Source organism: Caloenas nicobarica, chromosome 1 (genome assembly GCF_036013445.1).
Source record: "Caloenas nicobarica isolate bCalNic1 chromosome 1, bCalNic1.hap1, whole genome shotgun sequence".
NCBI classification, from domain to species: domain Eukaryota; kingdom Metazoa; phylum Chordata; class Aves; order Columbiformes; family Columbidae; genus Caloenas; species Caloenas nicobarica.
In genome coordinates, this window is record NC_088245.1 from 185,622,273 (window position 1) to 185,629,152 (window position 6,880).

Consider the following 6,880-nt stretch of genomic DNA (forward strand, 5'->3'; position numbering starts at 1 on the left):
CACCCAATCCAACAGTTGTCACTCAACTGTCCCCACATTTCAAAGTCCGGTTATGCAGCAGCACTTTCTTTCATCTTAATTATCATCTCTTGCAACAGGAAACACAAGGCACAAACATTACTGAGATATCAGAGATTGTTTTTGAACTCATGCTGTAAAGTAATTTAAAGATGATGTTTCACAATTGATTAAGTTGCTCTAAGATTACATTGCTGCCAAAAAGGAAAAGTCATGCCCTGCCTGCCATCACCTCCCCTGCGCCAGTTCTAGGAATAGCAGCCTGTTGGGCACCCTGAAAATTTAACAGCTGGAAAAAAATCAAACCCCTCTCACTTCCCTTAAAAATGCAGCTTTTTGAGAAGTTACTAGAACTTTGGAGGGACTTACTAAATGTAACTTGTGTGAAATTTTTGGCACTATATCAGTCATTTCTAAAATGGACAATCCAGGCTACGTCACTAAAAGAACAAAAGAAAAAAAAAATTCATCCACTGTGAACACTTTTTTGGAGGAGGGGATATGCAATTTTAAAATATTTCCACAATATGGGGTAGCAAAAGCAGTTAAAAAAAAAAATCCTGTCCCTTCTCTCTCATTCCTATACCTAGGCTGCAACCACACATCTTGATCCGCTAATGCAGCACCCCGCTACGAATTCATTAACAAAATCAATTCATCTTAAAACTAATCCTTCGCTTAAAACTTACGCTACCAAAGCACAACGCAACTGGTTCATCACAAACTTGACAGAAACCATAGCAGCACACTAAATCAAGCTAACCAGCAGCATTTGGTGGACATTTATTTTTTTGGCAGATATAGATGAAATCTATTTGTCTGGCAGCACTCAGCACTCAACCTATGTCAGTCTGCATGCAATCTACATTGGTATTGGTACTACTTTGTAACAAACAGCGTATCTATCTACTTCTGTGAAAAGAATGCCAAATTCATATATTAGAGCCAATTAAATAACATTTCTTATGAAAAAGGGTTGCAAAGGTTTGGGATCACAGTTCACTTCACTTATCCAGTGCTGCTGAAAGGGCGTCTCACACATTTTCAATATAGCTTCTTTGGTTCCAGTCATTCAAGAATTTTACAGAAAAAAATATTAAATAAGTTAATTCAGTCACCTCCAGAATAAACCCATTAACCTCCACTGTCCGTAAAAAGCAGGAGGGGTTTTTGGTTTAGCACAGTCCTAAGCCGAGGGGGCTTAGGACAGCTCTGCTGCGCAATAAAGACACAGTAAGTGTTCTGCCCATATCAGCACTTCATTCATACTAAAAAAGCAGTTGCACACTTCAAACTGGGATAAATGACATTGACAATAAAATTAGAAAGCAATCCATCCATCTCCAGGTGCTCATTTTGCCCATAGGCCACCCCCAATTCCCTGAGAGAAGCAGAAATACCAAGTGGCTGCACAGCAAATTAAATGGGAAAAGTTATTCAGATAATAAGTAACTTTTTTTTTTCTTTTTTTTTTAAACCTCAACCGGTTCCCTGAGCAATCACACAAAAGAACAGGGGAGGGCTGAGAAGCACAGGAGAATGGAACTGTTTCTTTCTTCAGCAGTGCCAATTTAAAATGTTCAGGGGACTGTGGCTTCCCTGACACTTCGTAATACTCTTTAACAAAACCAAATGCAATAAATATTAATCGGACAACACTGCTTCTCATCCTTGCTCCTGTTCTCCACACCTTACTGCCAGTTTCCACACCTCTACAAAGTTAGCCCAAACCAACTACTGATGCAGCACGGTGAACTGGATCAGGAAAAACCATCGACTAAAAAACCAGGGGTTTCTTCAGATAAATTAGTTTTCCCAGAAGAGGCTGCAACTAAGGACTACTTAGTCCAGAATATTCTTTTTAAGAGCCCTGTTGTTGAGCCCCTACACCATGAGCCTCTACACGCATTTGCCCTGTTTTCTATGGTTGTAGTCAAATTCCTTTTAGTATATTTGAAACCTTAGAAGTTTCAGTTTTATTTGAAAGCAGTCATTCCATCTATACACAACAATGACTTCGAGTTTTAGCCATATGTCTCCTTTTGATGGCTTTTATTAGGTCAGGTCCAATTCTATGCCAGGCACTCACTGCTTTGCGTTTGTACAGCTGCTACCAAGACCAGACTGATAACTTTACAACAGCTGGCACCACAAGGACACCTTCCTCTACGCTTTGTTTTAAAAAATGAAAGGCAAATCAAAAAGAAGTTGTGGAGGACTCCACAGAACATCTCTTAAGAATGGGAACGTGGCAAATTCACTAAATCTTGAAGATTGCTTGGAAATTTTTTTCTGCTACATATTCATTCAATGAAAATATTTTGTGCGCAGACTTTAATCTGCACGCAAACCCACAAACACAGCCCATCAAAAAGGTCAGAATACTTTATAATCACTAGCTTTACTTCAAAAAATACCAGTGAAAATTTATTTCAGATAAATACATAGCTATGTTCACATGGAGAAATGAAAATGAAAAGGTTTTTAGGCATCTATTTATTGTAGGTTCCTTTCATCATATACATCTACTGCCTGGTTTCCAGAGATCTTGGGCCCTTTCAAGTGCAACTGTAATCACGGGCTTTCAAATCTTGTTAATTCACCCAAGTCACCCAAAATTAGAGGACACAGTTTTAGGTCTTGATCAGTGTACTGTGGTGGGGCTGTGGCACAGCAAAGACAACACATTCTGCTCAACCTACTCCGGCATTATTGCACATCTAAACCAGTCCTTTCTTTCTGTGTTCATGCAACTGTCTGGAATCTATGTTGGCAACGAATACTGAGCCTGTAAGACAGAAATATAGCTAAAAATGATAAAGTCTCTACTACATAAAGAGTCTATAAAGAAGAAATCCACTACATTACCAGTCTCCACATGCAGACCTTGAAGGATATGCCAGCTATTGGATGGTTAAAAGTTTCAGCATATTGGGCCAGACTCCAAAACCCTCAAGCCAGTTGGTAATTAACAGACATCGAGGTCCTCCACATGAAAGAAGTCTATTGTTTAAACAGTGACACAAATTTTTCCTTTCCTTTTCAGAGCCAGTCTCTGTGTTTTAAGATTCCCTTAGGACCATAACAGCGTATGATTTTAGAAGCTCCATTCTCAAACAGACAATTTGTTTGACTTCTAGTTGCCAGGAATACAAACGTGCTTACATCACAAGCAGAACAAGTCATTCTACAGGCTGAGTGGCTTCTTGGACATCCCAAATCTCCCCTTTCTTTGATTTAATAGCTAGAAAAATTAGTATCCAAATAACTTAATAATACTTAAAACCTAACATATGTATACTAGCAAAAGAATTACAATACACAGCACTGAGGGCCTGTAAACAGCCTGCGACAAGTCCAATTAGCAAGCAACATACTTAGAGGGCATAAGTATTAGCATGTATCTTCATAAATAATGATGGGTTACAGCAAAACTTCTGTGATAAACCAAAGGATACCCCACTGAACAAGTTCTGTAAAGCAGCCATGGTCTGTTTTAAATTACCTGTTCTCTGATCTGTTATCTTAGTTAAGACAGATGAGATGGGTGAAAAACAAGGGACAATTTATAAATGATACTTAAACTAATCAATGTAATAAAACATTATGTTAAACTTGCATTTTGAAATAATGAGGTGTAGGCACTTATCTATAAAGGATCAAGTTAAATCCCTGAGAAGGATAACAGGGAGGATGTGACAGAAAAGGAACAGGTAAAAGTACTCATCCTTTAAGAAGATAAAGATAGTTTAAGAAGAGTCAATAAAACAAAGAACAAATCCAGTCAGAAAAGGACAAAAAGGCAAATGAGAATTACAAAACATTTTGTGAATGCTCATGGCTTTCCAAAGTCCATGGGTTTGACTGTTTTGCTATTTTCTGGAGTCTGAATGATGTCTCTGTACCTCACGCAAGCCTATTGGGCCATAGGAGGATACAACCAAATTCCCGCCCCATTCAAGACAATAAAAACATCCCTGGAGAACTGGATGAAATAGTTCCTTTTGAACCAGCTTCATCTCCTCGCGCTCAAAGGATCCATTTGCGTTCAGCCTCTCCATGCAATCGTTCATCTGAAATCTCCAAATACGACCAGAACTACGTAATGCAAACATGTCATTCAGCAACTCAATCAACAGCACCGTTCACCAGGATAGTCAGCCGTCTTTCACTGTCACCCGAACTGAAGTGCCAGCAGACGTGTCAGCACGTGGAACGGGCTGTCCTCACCTCTCGGTGCAGTCAGTCCAGGTCTAGACTGCAGAAGCTGGTGGGAGAGCCCCAAGCAGCTTATCCTGCTGTCAGAGGAGCGCTGCAGGCAGGTTACTGGGATGTCAGGTCAGCATCGCTTGTGAGCTCCTGCCACCCAACAAATTTGGGAAGAACAGAGGTTACCGGCTCACTGGCAGAATTTGCTGCTGTGTTTCAGTAAGCCTATCCTACAGTTCTAGGTAAAAGCAGAACCAAGGAAACTCAGGTATGTTTCAAAACTGACTCAGAGGCATTAATCTTTGCTTTAAGGAAGGCGTATTTCCCATTCCTTTTGCTTCAAATAACAAGCAAATTATATTACTAATTTGTTTTGTCTGAGACACACAGTCATATGCTTCCAGCTTCTTCCATCACTCCCAGTTGCTAATAAAAGTTTCTGAGCGCTACTAACACTTTATATGGAATAACACAGATTACACCAGTGCTACCTCTTCACTACGCGTCCTCTGCATGCACTTTCTAAAATACAGAAAACTGCATTTCCAGTCACACTGACATAAAACACATTTATATGTATGTGAATAATGCAAAAGTCTGACTTCAATCGATCTTAAAATCCATTTTAGGAGACTCGTTGCATTAGACTCCAGGGTCAGCATCGGCACTTCTCTGCCCTCTTTCCTGGAGCGAGGCCGCAGGTTGTGTGACCACCGGGTTCACTGACAGGCGTCAGGTGACAGACCCTGCTGTGGCGGGTGGAACAAGCTCCAGCAGCTCGCTCGGGGCAGCGGGGCCGCTCTCAGTGCTGCAGGACAAACGCTCCCAAGTAAAACCATCATCGCAGTCAGATTCCTAAGACTTACATTGCAGTGAGTTATCGCTGGAAAAAGGCTCAAGCTCATTTGCTGCTCATAAACATGAAGCATATGACAACTTTATCATCACAAACCCCAACCATTTCCTAACCGTAGCAGGCAAGCAGACATATACAATCCAACTGTAAATATGATTATTTAACAACTCACTGTTTACGAGAGACCGTCTCCATATTGCTGATTAATGCTTACCACATAATTTCAAAGCATGCTGGCAAACACAGGAGGCCATTTAGGAGGCATTTAAATAAGGAAAACGTGATAAGAAAATAATTCTTTAAGATAACTTCTGATTAATACAATCGTTATAGATGCTTGGCTCCATCTTCTCTGCATTTGGTATATCCCTCATATACAATTTGTAATGCCCCAAGTGTCTCATAACAGTCAGTATTCACTTGCACCTGCACACATATTAATAATTCAGGAAAATGAAATTAATTAATCTGCAATCATAATCTCATAATGCAGTATACTCCAAGAGCAAGAAAAGCCTGTAATTAATTTTAAAATAAACAAAAAAAAAATACAGGACAGAAATCTCTCTTTTTAAAACATAAACCACTATTTTTATTGGGAGATTTGTCAGCACCTTAGTAATGCTGAGCTGCTCTGTTCCCAACGACGTTATTGTTAGTTGTCTCATCTCTCTCTGTAGTTAGGCAGTACTCACAGGCTAATCAGTGAACTTCAAACACAGGCACAGATCCAGGCATGTCTATGTAAATGTTTAAAAGGTTTTATAGAAGTACAAAGCAGGTACTGGAAATGAAAATCTTCTGGAGGATCCTGGGTCTGACCAGAGCTACAAGATCACGTAAACATAGCATTCCCCCAGAGGCAAATGAAATCTCTATCCACCCACCCACATACTAAGGAAATACTTGTAATAATTAAGTTTAAAGTGGTGATAAAAAAAGAAGTGACAAAAAGGTGATGACAAAACACCCTCCCCAGTTTTTAAGAGTGGGTTAATTTTTGCCTCTCTGAAAAATCCCTTCACATAGCCACAATGCAAGGATTGGTAAAGAAAAATTTTAAGAGCAACGTACTTTGAATCAAAAAAAGCGGTAATAATCTAGCACTCCACAGGGTACAGCTGCAACTGCAAAGGCAACTGGCAGGGGCCAGCAGTGACGTTAAGCAACTCATGCACTCACCAAATATTTTAATTTGGTGGACTGCAATCTAAAGCCCAAACACCCTCCAGAAACTTGCTTTTGCTCTGCCCTGCTCCCCACACGTGTGCCCGCAGCCCTGCTGAGCTCAGCTGGCTGCCAGGACACCTTCCCACAGTGAAGGCCCAGACAGCACCCCGGCTGTGGGAAGCCCGTCTGGGGCCGGGGCACAACAAACCGCGTCACCCCGCTGAGAAAGACACCTCATCCCCCAGCGCCTCAGGCCAGGGGGGCCCCGCCAAGGGGTTACGGCAGCGCCCTGCCCCCACCTCGGGACGCCCCGCCCCCCGGTCGCCCCGCCCCAAGATGGCGGCCGCACCTCCTGTCTCTCGGCTCTGCCTCCGCCGCTGCTCCGCCGCCACATGGTCCCCGCCCGCTCCAAGCACCGCCCGCACCGGCGCCCCCGCCGCAGCCAATAGCAACAAAGAAAGGTGCACGTCCGTACGTGGGCGGCCCACCTCCTGCGCACAGCCATTCGCTCTTCCGGCCTGGGGCCCGCCTTGCGCATGCGCACTAGCAAAGCTGTAACCCAGAAGATTCGGTGTCCAATCATCAGGGACTTGCCTACCCCACCCTGCCCCTCACGGCAAGGGGGGA

General features: G+C 42.3%; 1 protein-coding gene across 2 annotated transcripts in view; it reads right to left on the reverse strand.

Moving 5' to 3' along the window:
- The window catches only part of CAB39L (calcium binding protein 39 like), a 65,205-nt gene extending 58,565 nt beyond the window's left edge, over positions 1-6,640 (reverse strand). Inside the window, exon 1 of one of the 2 annotated variants that reach the window (XM_065641314.1) lies at positions 6,603-6,640. The gene's annotated coding sequence lies outside the window, so the exon portion shown is untranslated. Of the gene's footprint in view, positions 1-6,157; positions 6,402-6,602 lie in introns of those variants that run through there. The other variant, XM_065641325.1, reaches the window with a different exon arrangement.
- Between the last annotated feature and the right edge of the window lie 240 nt (positions 6,641-6,880).